A 17,926-nucleotide genomic window follows, 5' to 3' on the forward strand; every position below is an offset into this window, starting at 1 on the left:
TGGCCCAGTGCAAAGCACATTTGCACAGAACTATCACTTATCTTGTAAAACAGTATTTCTGGCGAAAAGAGAGGATGCAACTAAATTAATTTTAAGAAGCTAGGAGGCATTATACCTTCTGTTTACAAGTAACCAGAAAGACCAACTCTGTTACTTAAAAAAAAGAAAACTTTGACAATCATAATACTGCCGTATTGTGTATTGTATAATGACAACCATAAATAATGCCGACCCAGTTCATACTAAAAGATGAAAGCTGATGTTCCTCACAATTGCATTTTACGCGCTGTTGTACAACTGTAAAACCTTCTCTCGGAAACATTATATGTTTGTGTGAGTCCTCTAGACCCTTCACTTTATCACAGAATTCCTTCCTCTGTATACAGGAAGGGGAAATTCAAGCAAAAAAGCAAAATATAAAGTATCACTTGTGCAATGTTTTATAAAACAAAACTACTCATTATCAAAATATAATTTTGAATGACAACAATCTTCCTATTATTTAGTGCTTTTCTCTTACAACTCTTAGTCACCTCTTTGGGAAAAAAAGCAAGGGCAGGATTTTCGTATCTGTTGTTATCTCACTGCCTTTTTATTGACACTCCTCAGCTTCTGCTATATCCCTTTGAAAATTAGATTTTCAGCTCCATATTCAAGATGGAACAGCCAACTCTCTAATTCCGTAAGGGCTGCATAATTCCTTCTTCGCACTGCTTTACAGACTGCCATTTCTGATTGCCGTTGTACATTGAGCAGCGCCTTCCCCTGACCTGCCTGCAGTGTGCCACAGCTGTGAGCGCTCCAACAACATTTGCTGCCTGCCCAAAACTGGTCGGCTAAAACTTTCCTCTGGAGGTTGTTACAACTTCATTTCTGCATTGAATTTAACCTCCTACTGGAGAAAACACTGCAGGCTAACGGCTGTAACCCCGTCCTTCCATTAGGCACACATGAGTGAAAACTCAATATGAAAAGTAAATATGATCATTTTCCATTATTTTCTTTGCCATTGCATTGTAACTAATTTCACAAAGTGGATGGTATTTATGTAAACCCTTAACATTTCCCAGAAAAATGTACAAATAAAGTAGATCATTTTCTTGTGGCTTACACTCCCAATATATTTGATTTTAACTCCCTTTCAAGAGAAAGAGTTTAATAAACATACATATATGTTGATACCACTTCTAAGCTGAAATGGACAGTTGGTTTTGAGATTATTAACTCTTAACTTTTAGACAGAATAGGAAAAGAAAAAAACTTTGTTACCAATAAGAACCAGTTCAGGCTGCTTGATGCAGCTCATAATCTTTTAGTCAAGTCTTCACAAAGAAATGTCCATACTGTTGCAAAAAATGATTGTTTAATAACTTTGAAGACATATATTTTAAAGCTCTCAAGAAAAAGAACTATTAAATCAGTCCAAGTAGTTTTCATCATCTTCAAAACAGTCTACTTATATACACCTTTTAAAAAGCAGCCCAGTAGACAGATAGATGTCTTTTCTATAAGCAAGCTGCACCAAAGAATTTACTTAATGTACATAAGAGAAGAGTGATGCTCAGTAGCAATGTTACAAAACAGAAACCTTTTACACCAAAATTTTCCTGCAAATAACTATATGTGCTGCTGTAGCCTTTTTGTTATTTGTTAAGGTATGATCCATTGTCCCCTGAAGGGAAGGGAAATACTTCCACTGCGGTCCGAACTGGAAAGCGGGGTTTGGGAAAAGCGCCTGCCACCACACGGAATGGGAAACACTGGAACAGTTCCAGCTGCAGAAGCTGCACAGCCTGGCTGTCAAAGGAGCATCCGCTGATTATCCCACCACTGGGCAAGTTTTCTGGGGCAGAAACAACAGGGCTATTCAAGCAGCAATTAGATGCACTTCCCCAGAAAGGTCTAGAAGAAAAGGGATGTAATCACTAAGGTGGCAGCTTGCCAAATTGCCTTTTGGATCCCAACGCTTGTTCCTATGCTGCTTCTGGAAGAAAAAGCAAGGCACTTAGGGATGGGCCTATGCAGAATACAGAGATGATCTTTTGTTTCACTATCTAGAGCAAGCATTAGAATTGTGCATTTGATCCTCATAGGATATATAAAAAAGCACAAACATTAGCAAAGTTGGCCATCAGCAGGTAAATGTCCTTTTCTGGTCGGGAAGGCTGAACTGCACATAATGCAAGAAAGGTTGGATGGAGGAAAATGAACCCTGGGTGAAGGGTATGAGTCTCCCAAAGGGGCAAAGTATTTCAAGAAAAAGGTCGCATCCAGTGCCAGCAGACCTGTGTCAATCTGCCAAGCTGCTGCAGGCCAGAGGACCGCACTAAGTGCTTTTTAAACTCTATTGACCTCCATTCTAGAACAAACCCAAGTCAGCCAAAGTTTCCTGGTAGGGACACCAGCTGTAACATCTCATCTAAACACCCGTATCACTGGCTATGGCTTCCAGCCATGTGCGGTCTTTTTATAAAGTTTTATTGGCATAAAAACTTCTAGTAATAGTGCATTGGCCTGTACAGTCTTTGGAAATTATTTATTAAACTATTCTAAAAGTTATACGAAATACTATTTCTGGCTTCTTGTAGCTGATGACATGATGTCGAGACTCAGGCTTCTATGCAGGGCTGAGTAACTATAGAAGAAAGCCATGTGGCTTCATGGAGCTGCCTGGCAGATGAGTAGCTCATCCAGCAAACTACAGTAATTCTCCTCCAACTGGGAGCTCAGCACAGGACGAAGAAAACAAAGTTCAAATCCAGGAGAGGATTAGGAAAATATCCTCTACAGACATTTCCATGGGTTTAATAGAAAAGGAGAACAAACCGAGGCAGGCTTGAAGTGGATCCGTAAGGGTCTATTACAAAGATTAATAGAAGCTAAGTTATTTTAACTTAAAACATGTGTATGGCAGTGTAAATACATAAAAATGAATCCAGCTTATGAGGCACTGTTGGACAGCTGCAGCTGAGGAGAGTTTTTAGATGTGCATTGTGCAGCAATGCACTGAGCAAAGTAAATTCTCTCCTGGTGCAACTGCCCTCCTGTACCGCTGCTCCTGGGTGAACGGAGGCCCACAAGGGTCTGGCTAACACACTCCCGTCTGCAGGCAAATAATCAGTTGCAAGTACTCACCTGCAACCAGGACATCTGACAGCTTTTCATAAGGGTATCTCCAGATCATGTATTTCCCAGGTTTGGCCTTTGCAAGATTCAGAGAGTTACGAAATGGCTGCCGCAAGCGCTGTCAGCAGTGACAGGAGCACGTACTGCTAGGAAATAAGGTCGTTTAGGCTTCTGACAGAGTTCATATTTTTCAATTAGACTTGCAGTAAGAATTGATCAGAATGAATTCTAGGACAGTTCAAAGTGTAGGATTTAAGTGACATTGATCGTTCTGATCATCAAATCTGATTACCTGCTGTGCTCTGTCGGGGACTTGCAGCATCTGCATAAGTGCTTTCTTTTGGAGAGGTCAGTAAGAAACGTTACGTAGTAACTGCACTGGTTTTCTCCTTAAATTTAAATCACAGATTGTACAGACATCTTCCATGAGAGAGCCATAAAAATTGTAGGGATGTGGCTCAGGCTACATTGCCCTGCTAGAGTTTTCTAGACGTGACAAAGCTGGAAAGGCTCCACTCGTGCACCTACATTTACGCTCTGCATCTCTCTTCACAGATGAAAGGAGTTAGTGACAGTAATTACAGTGCTGAGAACTCACTGTTGAGATACTGTCTCCCTATTTCTTTTGAGAAAAGCAGCAAAAGTAAGGCAGATGTTGGATTCTTCACAGAGCATTTCTCTGCTTTTCACAAGCTTGCTGTACAGGGCAGAGGTGAGGAAGAAAAACGTCTATGCTAGCCACAAGCAATTTTCTACATTTGTAAATTCAATGAAATTCAAATAAATCAAAATATTCACTCTGGCCCATGTAGGTAGCAACAACACACATTAGCAGGGAGCAATCCAACCTCGAAAGCCTTGAGCAGATGCCAGCTTTATAAATCTCCCACCTATTTCTCTAATTGCTGTATTTAGATGCCACCATTGTAAACTCATTGGAAGTGGTAACTGATAAAAGAAAGAAGCTGCATGCAAGTATAGTCAAAGTTTCCAGTTTGACACGTAAGAAGAGACAACTCTAAAACATGAGAGTTCGAACAGGTGGTTATAAAGGCCTACTCACAGGACTGGGAGCGGCCCTTGCACCTCCTTCATTTCGGCATGAATGTACTAAGAAGGTCTTCTATTTCTCTTCATAATCCAAGAGTCTTATCAGTTTGGGATGTTCTTATGGAAAAGAAATAAAACCAAAACCAAAACAGACAAACAAAAAACACCAACAAACCATGCCACAAAATCCTTAAGGGACAAAGCAAAAAACCCTTGCCTAGGGAACACCCATTAACAGCCCATTTGACTCCATCTCACCTAAGCCTTTGGGCCCTGTAGTTTTGATCCTCCAAACAGTGTTGAAAACAAACAAACAAACAAACAAACATGGTTTTTTCCATTTTAATTACACATGGAATATACAAGTTAATAATCGGCCTCTAATAGCACAACAGAACACAATTTTCCTTCAAACACTATGAGGCACTTCAGAATGATAGCACAGAATCACAGAATAGCTCAAGGTGGAACGGACCCATAAGGATCATCGAGTCCAACTCCCTGCTCCTTGAAGGAGTAGATTACCTCTGAAAGAGAAAAACCTGTGCCCAAATTCTGCTAGAAATTCACTTACTAGGTCTTATTTACTAAATGACTGTAAAATCCATTCCAAAATGAGGTATACCAACATCTTTCAGAAAAAAAAATCTATATATCAGGGTGTGCTGACAAAGAATCAGTTGCAGTCCAGGGTAGAGGCAAGTAATACAGCAGGAAAGAGCGTTATCCTCCCTCACCCAACGTTCTTCACATTCCCCTGTGGGAACTTCTAGGTTTGACTTTGAGGAGCTGGAAGGAGGTGCAATGAGCTAGCACAGGGGCCACAGTGGGAGCATGGGGGTACAACCTCCAGGAGAAGGGCACCAAGAGCTCAGGGTCCTCTCCAGTAGGTTTCTACACCCCATTTAGACACTCTTCATCGCCCACCAAAACCACCTCTGTCATTTCCTGCATTTTCAAAACCAAGTGGCACCATTCAGTTTAAACACAATGGCTTCAATTTTAGAATACAAGAATGCTGAACAACTTATGCTCCTCAAAAGGACCATCTCCTCCGAGGATACTTGCAAACACAACATGCCCCTGTTTTCTGTGGAAAAAGAAGCGTGGGAATCATTGTGCAATTGCTGTGTGCAATCTTAACTAGCTGAACAGCACCTAGCAAAGTCTTGTTTAAAGAGAATTACAGTTTTACATCCCCAAGTAGGTCTCAGGCACTGTGCAATCGTGCCATCTGCTGGGCAGAAATTTGTAGCTACCAGCAAAAACTTCTGAAGAACCTGGGCAATATGTTGGAAAGCAAACTGCAGCCCTGCAACTGAATTGTTACAACTGCCACTGCTGGAAATGGAGGTGAAAGGGTGAGACTGCTGGTACCTAAGAGACACCCAGTCAACCAGCCTGAGCCTGCTGCCGAGCCTTTCTTCATGGCTGGTTAATTCCAAAGGCTAAGAGAGGGCCCCTAAACAACAATCACTGGTTTTAAAACACCTAACTACAATTCCAAGTACAGCTGAGCATAAATAGTAAATTAAATGCAAAAACTTTTCCAAGAAAGGGTTCAGTTTCCACCCCAGCCATCCTCTTCCTACCGCGTTCTCTCAGCAACAATAAAAACACATTCTCCTGAGGAAATGAGCTGAAATAAACTTGGGCACAGAAGTAATTTGATGACCATTGGGACTGTCAAGGGCTCTGAAGTTAAGGTTTGGGTTTGGCTCTGTCATCACCTTGTGTAGCCAGACTCCTTAAATTTTCTAGGCTTTTATTTCCCTACATTTTAGTATACACAAAAATATACTACAGCTCATACATGTGTATATACAAAAAATACAACACAATTAGTCCATGCATGACAACTTCCATTCTGGAAGTCTTTGGTTAGCATTTTGGTCACATATGAAAATCAAACTCTGTATACAAGTTAGGTAAAATGACTTCCACTCTCTTCAGAGATCTGGTTAAATGACACCAACCTTTTCCCTACAGTCAGAAATCATCACATCAGTCAGCAAGAAACACGCAGGAGGTAACAGCACCCACTGGCTTTCCATTCTTCTGAAGCTCCTGGCCATTCTCCCCACTACCCAGGCTCTCCACTGAAAAGACCAGCACTCACCACTTAACTCCTGAATCTCCGTTTTGCTTGCATTAAAACACGCAGTTTCTGACACTCAAGCTCCTGTGAGTTAGTATGCTGTGTCATTTCTATAAGAGCAGAAGTTCTGCTCAGAAACAATAAATTCTAATGAAAAGGATGAAGCAATTACAGCAAAATTGACAAACTGAGCTGGACTATCAGATACCTGATGTGTTCTTGTCTGTGAGAATGCAGGAAAATAAATTAATCACATCCTCTAAGATCTCCTCTTTACAAAAAAAGTTTTCTCTATGACACATGTCCCTGAAACAGCAGCTCCTCTCTATTCTCACCCCTTTTCTTCTACCAAGCTGTAAAAAAAATTCTCCTTTCCTCTGGAAAACTTACAGCTGTCACCCAGTAGTGGTACCCTCAGTGTCGCATTGCTACGCACCAATGAGCATGGCACTGATGGAGGACCTAAAGTACAATCAGCTACTGACTGCAGCGAGGAAGTTTAAGTGTAGTTTTGAATGAGACATTGGAATCTCTGCCCACAGCAGAAATAAGCTTACTAGGCAATGCGTATGGTGCTTAACAGGTAAGTATACAGACATCCATATCCGTACATATATTTAATATTACTATGTGCCTGTAAGATTGCTGATACGGCAGCAAAGTGATACATTAAAATGGATTCTCCTTGGCATTGTGAAACTTCTATAAAAGATATATACACACACACATATAAGTAAAACTATGTTAATGTATATGCACGTGTATTAAAGGCATTCAGCTGTCTTTCCATTATATATTCAAGCAAGCCAACAAAATTTATATATATACCTTTACCACACAAATGCTTTCTACAGGGTTACATGCATCTTTCATGCAGGGAACCTCTACTTTACATTGGCAATAAGAGATACCAGGAATGGCAACAGAGATGCCTGTAGCATGCCTTCAAAGAGCTGACAGTCAGACAAGTAGAGATAAGCAGATTTGGTTATAGAAAATAAAAGCAATCTATTTCCTGGTTTATATACACATTAGCTTTCTTGCTCCACAACAAAAGAATCACAGAGGAGATGATTGCAAAGCTATGACGGCGTTTAAGTTCACACCTTTGCCTAGGCCAACGTAACCATTCAGTAGAGGGGACTCCAAGGAAGACGCAAGTGAACTTCACAGTTTTAGAACTGGGAATCATAGAACAGCCCAGGTTGGAAGGGACCCTGAAAGATCATCTGGTCCAACCTTTTGTGGGAAAGGAAGCCTTTATGAGATTGTCAGGTACCCTGTCCAATCCATCTTGAAACTCTACCACATCCCTGGGAAAGTTGTTCTGGTTTACTCCCTTCCCAGATAGGAATAAGAAAAAAAATTAATTTATTTTCCTAAAAAATAGGCATGTGTTTATGCCAGCCTAGCAATGCCTAAAGCATAGCCATCCCATCCACTGCCACAGCAGTCTACAGCCCTAGCATTGGGGTTCACCTTATGCTACAAGCAACCTCGACGCAAACAGGAATCATACAGTCTTGTGAGCCTCTCCTGAGCATGGAAAAACCCCAAAGGACTAAAATGTTTCCATTTCTCCAAACTGTGCATCATTCGAAAGCAATCTTGTCCCCGGTTCACACAGCATCCTGTGTGCCGTGACGAACTAATGCAGGCTGCTTAGGATATAGGGGGGGGGGGGGGGGAGGGGGGCGGGGAAAGATTAATTCCTTCATTTGTTTTCTTCCCTTTTCTTGCAGGTACTTATTAGCAACCTCTTAGTCCTCTAATTTCTAGCCCAACCTAGGCAGTCCATCCCAATAGCCTCTCTCTTCCTGAATTTAGTAGGCAACCTTTCTGCAGGAGGGAGACAGGTCAGCTCCCTCTGCCCCAAACAGGCAAGGTGACCAACAGCAAACCACCTTTAAGGGTTTAGCTAGGTCCTCCTCCTCATCCCTTGCCTCTTGCAGTTATCTGGGTTTTTTTTACTCTCCCTGCCTCACTCAAGTACCCAGGGCCTGCAGCTTTACAGCTCCCTAGTTCCAAAACACTTCCCTAGCTCTCCTGATGGCAAGAAGTATGTCCCACAGCCAGCAGGGTTGGCCACCGCTGCTGGAGCCCTTGGGACCACTGCACCGCCACATTACTGAGGGCCTTTTGCTGAACAAACAACTTGGCATTACCTGTTGCCTTCCACCTGGCAGGCAGTGGCAGGACACACTGTCTTTCATGCCTCCCCACGCGGGCTGGAGGCTGATTTGGTGGGTGTGGGAAGGCAGGCAAGGCAGGCAAGGCGCAGATCCTGTCCCATTCTGCACAGCAGCTAGCTGCCCTGCACAGTGGCTGAGCATGCGGCACACGGGGACAATGCTCTCACTGTTGGACAACGCCATAGTACTGATAAATGATACCCTTCTCCTAAAATGGCCCGTCTCCCTGAACAAGCTCTGCCTTCAAACAAGAACTGTCGTGCTGACGGTGCAAGGCTGTGCTCTGGGGGCTGCCCAGCACCTCCCCCTCTCTGCCACCCAGTGATGTGCTTACATGAGGGCTGCACGCCCAGGTCCCCTCTCTCCCAGGTGCCAGCCCAAGCACTGGTGGGGTCCTTGCCTGAATGGCAAGGGGGGCAGCATGAATGCTAGGATGCAAGTTAGCAAACTTCCAAGGGCAGACAGAGCCGACAGCCCCTGGGGACAGCCTCAGAAACACACAGTGTCACCCAGCCTGACTCCGGCACTGTGTTTATCCAAACTATCCAAAACTGCATTGCGAAAGAACATGTGGACATCCCATAAACACGTTTGCATACAGCCAGGCAAGAATGTAAGTGACACCGTGTTAGATTATCAGAGGTATAATGTAGCACATTGATCTATCTGGTATAATTAACTACCTGCATATTTCTAAATATGTCCCATGAGCTGTGCATTTGCCATTGACAATTCCTACTGATTGTAAAAGTCAGATGATTCTTTCAGTGTTAGCTAATACAGGAACTGATTCAGCAGAGCAATTAAATTTGCTTATTATTGATGATTCTCTCTCCACACAGCAAAGCACTGAATCAGATGCTTCACAGCATTACCAATCCATGCATAGAACTTAACATGAACAAGGTTGTAGAATTGTTGGTATTTTAATTTAAAACCCAGCTGCTGGACTCTTGTATTTATGAAGAACTACTCTGGGTTTTTTTTTCCCCACGTAAGTGTATTTCCAGACTTCATAATTAGAGATAAGTAAACATTAAATGCTAATATTCCAAAGGCAATTGTTTGGGGTTTTTTTTTAAGAAGTGTGATCTCAAAAGAAATCTGACAATAGTAGTTCTAAGAAAATGCTTTTTCTGTTCTTAAACATTAAGATATACAGCTAAGCACGACAGATCTCCTCATAGCAGATCTCCAGACTTTGATACAGTCTGAAGCTTAGCAGAGAAAGAAGCCCTAACCTTTCAGTGCCTCTAACAATCAGATTTGGAAAGAGGACATACCAGCAGCCATTGGTTTGGCTAAATAGTCTTTTTGTAATACCCAATTTCACTGTGTGTGCAGCATTTAAAAATTATCAAGGTTCAAATACTGATCAGTTTAAAAAAAAAAATCATTACAGAGTACCTTTAGATATGTTTTATGCATATGCTGTTGCTGGATCCTGTAGTGCTGGTACCAAGAGGTTTATCACTGAAAATCAGAAAGCTACAACACTTCTTTTGAACAAGAGGGAAAAGTAAACTACTAACAATTCCAGGTCTTGAAGCCTTAAAAAACACCACAACCAACAAATGATGGGCAACTCTTTAGATAACTCCGAGAGGCTCAGGAGCACTAAGGCTTTGCTGTGGAGAAATGTGAGTTTTCAGCAGTGTAACGGCATTTATGTGGCTTACTTGTGGTCAGCAGAATCTGGCCCATTCTGATGGCACCCAGGTGGCAAAGCACTTTACAACAGACTGGGTATCTCACCAGCACTTCGGGTTTTGAAGGTGTAGCATGGCGGGGAGGGTTGAGTTCTCTTTTTGTTGGTAAGTTACACTATGAAAAATAAAACCGCTGACTGGAGAGCGAACACAATAGCTGCTGCATTCCAACTGCAGAAGTCCTGCAGTGTACTACAGCTCAATAACCAGCTACATGCTGTATGGAACGTTCACCGGCAGATGGAAGTGAAGTGCATCTTTTGATTCATTGCTTACAGTCAAATTCCAAGAGAACTGAAAGGTCTTTTATGCTGTTCTGGGAAAGTGGAAGGAAAAAATAAATTAAAAAAAAAAAAACAAAACAGACTCCCATCATCATGTGAAATGCTGTGAAGGAGAAAATACTACTTTATCAACAAAAAATGTATATAAATATGAACTCTGAGGTCATCAAAGCACTTTTGAGTTCTAGCCACAATTGTTAAGAGGAACAACAAGGCAATATTCAATCCTGAACAGGCAAAATATGATCATGTTCCAATTTTTTACTTGCATATTTCATGCATATATGGGAATGGAATATTTCATTTGGAAGACACCTACAGCAATCATCTAGTCCAAGTGCCTGATCACTTCAGGGCTGACCACTAGTTAAAGCACACTGTTAAGGACACTGTCCAAATGTCTGTTAAACATGAACAGGCATGGGGCATCAACCTCCTCTCCAGGAAGTCTGTTCCAGCATTTGACCAGCCTCTCAGTAAAGCTTCCTAACTTCAAGTCTGAAACTCCCATGACTCGGTCTTGAGCCATTCCCACACACCCTGGCGCGGGGTACCAGGGAGAGGAGCTCAGCCCCTCCCTCTCCATGTCCCCTCCTCAGGGAGCTGTAGAGAGCGATGGGATCGCCCCTCAGCCTCCTCTTCTCCAAACTGGACAAACAATCCTTAGCTGCTCCTCATAGGGCATGCCTTCCAGGCCTTTCACCAGCTTTATTGCCCTCCTCTGCACACATTCAAGGACCTTCACAACCTTCTTCAATGGCAGGGCCCAGAACTGCACAGAATAATCAAGGTAAGGCCACCCAATGCTGAATACAGCGGGATAATCACCTCTTTTGACTGGCTGGTGTGGCTGTCAGATGCACTCCAGGATGCAGTTTGCCCTCTCGGCTGCCAGGGCTCACTGCTGACCTATACTGAGCCTGCTGCCAACCAGCACCCCCAGATTCCTTGCTGCAGGGCTGCTCTCCAGCCACTCCTCTCCCAGTCTACCCTTGACTCCAACAGTATTTCATCCCAGGTGCAGAATCCAGCATTTGGACTTAATAAATTTCAGCTCTTTAATCACTGCCTAATGCTCCCATCTATCCAGATCCCTCTGCAAGGCATCTTGTCCCTCAAAAGAGTCAACAGCACCTCCCAGTTTGGTGTCACCAGCAAACTTGCTAACAGCACATTCAACTCCTTCATCCAGATCATTGGTAACTACATCGAAAAGAACCAGCCCTGGAACTGAACCATGGGGAACAGCGCTGGTGACCACAGCCAGATGTAGCCCCAATTGCTACAATCCCTTGAGTGCTTTCCTCCAGCCCCCACCCCCAGCACACCACAAACCTGCTTCTCCCATGTCTGGCCAGCTTGTTCGGAAGGATGCTGGGAGGGACAGTAACAAAAGCTTTTCTAAAATCCAGAAAAACTACATTCACTGCCTTCCCGTCACCCACCAGGCAGGGGACCTCACCGCAGAAAGATACCAAATAAGTCAGGTTCACAGAGGGCAAGCCCTGTCTATGTTGGCTGTGCCTGGTGATCTCATTATTCTTTAAATGCCTTTCAGTAGGACCCAGTATAACCTTCTCCCTAATATTTCCAGGAACTGAGGTTAGACTCACAGGGCTGTAGCTCCCTGGGTCTTCCTCATAGTCTTCTTGTAAACTGGAATGACAGTGACTGGCTGCCAGCAGGGACCTCCCCACACTCCCAAGGCCTTTGGTAGATGATGGAGAGGTGTCCTGTCATAACATCTGCCAGCTCCTCAGTGCTCGGGGATGAATCCCATCTAACCCCACAGACTTGTGAACATTCAGCTGATACAGCTGGTCCGTTACAGTTTCAGTGTCCACAAAGGGAAAGTCACTGTTACCACACTCATGGTCCTCCAAGTCAGGGGACCGGGCAGTCCAAGGTCTGTCAGTATTATTAAAGCCTGAGGCAAAAAAAAGGTGTTGAATGCCTCTGCTTTTTCTTCAACCCTATTAGTCAGGTGACCATCTTCAACAAGTTTTCTTTGGACCTTCTTTTGCTATTAACACACTTCAAAAAACCCTTCTTGTTATCTGACACAACACTGGCCAGTTTCAACTCCAGGCTCTGACCTTTCATGTCTTCCTGCAAATGCACACCACAGCTCTGGAAGCTTCCTGAGAAGCCTGATCTTGCTTCCAGAGATCATACACTTGTTTTTTCCTCTTGATGTCCGCAAGGAGTTCCCTGTTCAGCCAAGCTCATCTCCTGCCCTGCTCTACAACACAATGGAATTGTCTGCTCCTTTGCTTCTAGAGGGTGGTTCTTAAAGATAGACCAGCACTTGTGGACTCCTAAAGCCTTCAAAAGCAGAGACTCAGGATACTCTGCTAAATAGCTCCCTGAATAGCTTGAAGTTTGCTTTCCTGAAGTCCAGCAGCTCTGCTGTCCTTTTTTCTCATTACACTGAAAATTTTAAACTCAGCCATGTCATGATCACTGCGGCCAAGACAGCCACCTACCATCACATCTCCCACGAATCCTTCTCTGTTCACACACATAGCAAGACTAGGAGGGCACCTTTCCTAGTTGGCTCACTGGGCACTTGTGGCAAGAAGTTATCTCCTACAGACTTCAAGAATTTCTGAGACCTGCTTGTCACAGCAGTGACATTGATGTCTGGGAAGCTGAAATCTCCCATAAGAGCAAGAGCTGCTGATCCATAAATTTCTTCTAATCTCCTATAGAATAATTAATCACTGCTTACATCCTGGCTGGGTGATCGGTAGTAGACATCCACTACAACATCTCCGTTATTTTCCATCCCCCTAATCCTCACCCAGAGGCTCTCAACCATATCATCACTAACTGTAAGGGCTGTACAACCAAGTTTCTCCCTTACATATAGCATGACACCTCCACCTCGCCTGCCCTGCCTATCACTCCTGAACAACCTGTAGCCCTCCATCCTGGCACTCCAATCATGGGATTCATTCCACCAAGTCTCACTAATAACAATGATATCACAGCTCTGGGAACAAAACACTCCTAGTTCATCCTGTTGCTTTCTCATGCTGTGTGTGCTGGTGCACAAGCATTTCAGTTACTCTTCTGAGCCTTCCATGCCTCCTGGAGCAGTGTAAATGTTCCCACCAGCATTGCCACCCTCAGGCAGTGCCCTGCCAATCCTTGTCTTGCCTGCAATCCTGTTGGTATCTCCCTCCCTCATAGATTCTAGTTTAAAGCTCTCTCAATCCGTATTGCCAGCCTACACCCAAAGACGCATTTTCCCCAGCAGGATAGATTGATCCCATCAGGCCCCAGCATACCTTGTGTCTGGAAAGCTCTTCCATGGTTTAAAATCCCAAAGTTTTGGTGGAGGCACCAATCCTGGAGCCAGGTCTCGATACCCTGGACTCACCTTGTTTCTTCCAAAGTCTCCCCCCAATACTGGAAGGATTGAGGAAAACACTACCTGTGCTCCCAAATTTTTTAGCATTCTTCCCAGGGTGCTGAAATAACTTTTCACCGACCTCAGACTTTTGTTGCAACATCATTAGTACTGACCTAAGAGAGCAGGAGTGGACAGCAGTCTGAAGGTTGTACTAGGCTCTTCAGTCTTGTGGTAACGTCCCTAATTCAGCCCCAGGGAAGCAGCAAACCTCCTGAAAAGAAGGTCCGGTCTGCAAACGGGTGTTTCCATTCTGCACAGGAGGGAATGGCCAAAGACTGTAACTCACTGTTGTTTCTTCTGGGTGCTGGTCATAATGCAGGTTTTGTTGCAAGGGGCTGGTGTCTCTGACCGACCTTGGCAAAACTATTTGCACAGGTTCCTCCTCTTTCTCATTGTGCTGTTCACCTCCCGTGCTCAGGCCTCATACACCAGTTCTGTAAGGGTATCTTAGAGGGTAAGGAGGTGTTTCTCTTAACGCTCCATGCTGTGACCTTCTTCTACTCCTCCTTATCCACTGTGGCGCTGCCTCCCTCCTGGGACAGAGCAGACCCAGGACCTGCCTCTATAGTGGCCATGCTGCGTGGGCTTGCACTCATACATAGCAGAGCACAGCTCCAACCCACCACTCTCTCTCTCAGAGTCTCTAATATCCCTCAGCCTGCCCACCCCCTCCTGTGCTCAGCCACCAAGCAGAGCAATTCATCAGCCTCACCACACCTCCCACAGGCTTGCTTACAATCACTTCCCACCTCTAGGAATATCACTTTGCACATCCCACAGATGGAAACTTGGGTGGCCGCATGCCTGAACAGGAGCTCTGCTGGTGTGGCTCCATTGGCTGTACCAGGTGCTAGAAGCTCAGGTGAAGCAGAGGACACTGTTTTTTGCTGGGTTATTAACTGAGAAGCAGAAAAACTGAGTAGCAGCTCCCCAGCAGCTGCTCAGGCATCCTTCTCCACGGGTTGCATCACTACAGCTCTTTGGCTGCACCACTCCAGCAGCTGACGGTAAGTCAGATCAGGAGACAACAAGAAAAAAAAAATAAAATCAGCGCTGCTTCTGTTGAGTTTTCTTGATTGTAAATATTTGACATAAGAGCATGCAGAATGGGAATGCCTTGTCATCATGAGCAGAAATCCCAGGGACAGCTTGAAATTCAGAGCGATCCCCCCAGATACTCTCCAGGAGCACCCAGGCCCAGGGCAGAGTTTACAGAGATGTGAAGCAGAAACAAACCAAGTTCCTTTATATTTAATACAGCCCTATAAACAATGCTACTGACTCCTCACAATGTTATCAAAGGTCTCACAGCACCTTGCCTTGTGTTCCCATAAAGGTCCCAGAGTTGGCTAATTACATGAGAACCTGAGCTATCAGTTTTAAAAATAAGCATGTTTCTAACCCTGAAGGGCTCCTGAAGATCCAATGTCAAAAAACAAAACAAAACAAACCAAAACAAAAAACAAAACAAAACACCTGAACAAACACCACAAAGCAACTTCTGGAACATCTTCCTCATTTCTTGCAGCTTTGTAGTTTTCCAGTTCTCAAGGTCAGCGGTTTTTGTCAACAATGGAAGTCTAATGTTTTCCTTAATGATCTGTTCATATCTAGATCTTTCACAGTCTTTTCAAAAATATTTTCAATTTATTCCTATATTACTGCTATTACGTCAACCTAAATGTAAAGCAAATGCAAGCTTTAAGCCACCCATACTTTTACTAGGGTAGAAATAAGAACCAGCCATGTTGATGGTATTAAAAAAAAAAAAAAAAAGTCAAATCCCACCTTCCTTTTCACCACCGCTCACTTTCCCAAACCCCCATGCCTAGTTCTGTAGCCTCCTCCTTTCCAAGGCTCAAGTTCACCTGTTTTTCCACAGCATATCGTACTGCCACCTCCCTCCCTAAGCATGTTGCTCCTTCTCGCTCAGCACAGCCAAAAGGACCTGGTGGATAGTGGCCGAGGTTCTACACAGGTTTAAGGGCACAAAGCCCCATAAGCCCACCCACTCAACACCACTGGTGGCAGCTTGGTTTCAAAGCAGGGTGCTCAGGACTCTGGCAAGCCTCAGGAAGAAGACCAAGACCTTCCCTGGTGAAGCTTTGAGCCATTGGTGGTGCCCAGACTTGCTCGTGTCTGTATCCTTTCAGGGTGGGTACTCAGCCAGGGTATCCAACACTGATGCAGAGCCTAGTCTTGGGAAAAGCCTGGACCTCAACTGAAAGATCAGATGTGTGTGTGGGGGGTGTTGATCATGGACACAATGCTGCAGTATTAGTGCTCTGGGCTACTGCCTCTCTAATGCCTCACTTCCTCTGCTCTGGCATTAATGCAGCAGGAAACCCAAGCTCCTTGTCTCTCCCTTTTTCCTTTTTGTCATGAAAGAGCCTTCTGCTTTTTAGCATCCTCCTGCACTGGGTCAGGGAGCCTGTATGTCCCTGCCCAACACCCATTGCTGCATAGCCCTTCTTAGCCAGCTCCAACCACCCGAGAGTCCTGCCAGGCCTCAGAAAGGGCAAAAACCAGCAAATCCATTTTCCTGGGGCATATCATGGAAATGTATCTGGAAATACTGTGCAAGCTGGATTTTTCAGAAAGAAAGTTTTAATAAACTGTTTCTCCTATTCCTGAGCCAAGCAGCATACACACACGTGTTCACTCGGACTGTTATGAGTGAACTTTAAGAGTGTTAAAACCATGACTGTTTAAATCCCATCATCCTTAAACAGCTCTGGAATCTACCCAGCACGTACAAACAGAAGCACAAACGGCTCCAGAAATACCAAGTCAGCCTCCGCTACCACCACTAAGCATAGGAGGAATGGCTAAAGACAGACCAAGGTCCTGATTTTTCAGATGCACACCCCCTACAACTTTACGACCACCTCAGAAATCACGAGAACAATTCATACATTTAACACAGAATTAATGTTTACAGGCCTGCTACTCAAGGCATTTGCCAACAACACCTAGCATGTCTAGTTTATAGACAAGAACTTGGGACTGGATTTTTCCATGCAGGAATCTACAGTTTTATACATGATTACTCATGTCCCCTAAAAATAAAATAATAAAATCACCAGTCTTGGAGACACTACGTGGTTTCTCTTTTACAGTGACTCTAGACATTTCAAACTCACGTGGGATTTTTCTCTCTCCAGCATTTTCTAAAAGTCTTACCTAAGACATCTCAGCAACACATTGCTTTAGTCTGAAAGCACACGCACACATACACAAACCCACCGAGAACACAGTCCTTGCAAAAGACCTTTGTGCGTACAGGAGAACATACATGTGGACTGCACATCACTCAGCCAACTGGATGGAGGTTCAGGCATGAACCTAAAGGTATCCCAAATCTAACAAATTTATGGGGCAAGCAAAATTCTGAGCTCTTCAATGAGTTATTCTAACAAAATGAGGCACAGGAATCCTAAATTATTGTGAGATGTGACTAAATATTACCATGGCAGAGACACGAACCATGTTTGTTCCAGTTCTGAGGAACAGATACGGGTGGTTCTAAGAAGTAACCCAGAACCATTAAAATCAAATAGAAAATCTGGATGTTCTCCAACTAACTAGACAATGTGAGATCAAATATATATTTGACAGGAACAAATTCACATCCACAAGTCTCAGTGCACATCTATACCCTGCACTGCCGGTCACTACACGGTCAATGCCACCTTTTGGGGATTTTTAGGCAACGGCCTTCTGAGGAAACAGACTGCGACATGTTAAGCCAGGTTTCCTCATAGAAATCCTTCACTATGAAAGCCAGACTTCCAAGTGCTATTTCAAATGCCTGGCACTTGTGATGGAAAGAAACTAAAGCGCTCAAAAGTTGTCCAGGTGCTCCCACAAAGACACTTACTGGGCTCCCATCCAGCAGTTACTTTCGGGGTGGTTGTCCTTTGCCACGTGGAGTAAAAGCGTGCTGGTATCTGAGAGTATGGCTGTGGGTTTGCTGCAGCACTCAGTTATAAGAATGCATTATAACCATTTTCTTATGCAGGGAGAAGTTTGTGTGCTGGGAAGCTTCC

This window comes from Falco cherrug, chromosome 4 (assembly GCF_023634085.1).
Source record: "Falco cherrug isolate bFalChe1 chromosome 4, bFalChe1.pri, whole genome shotgun sequence".
Taxonomy (NCBI): Eukaryota; Metazoa; Chordata; class Aves; order Falconiformes; family Falconidae; genus Falco; species Falco cherrug.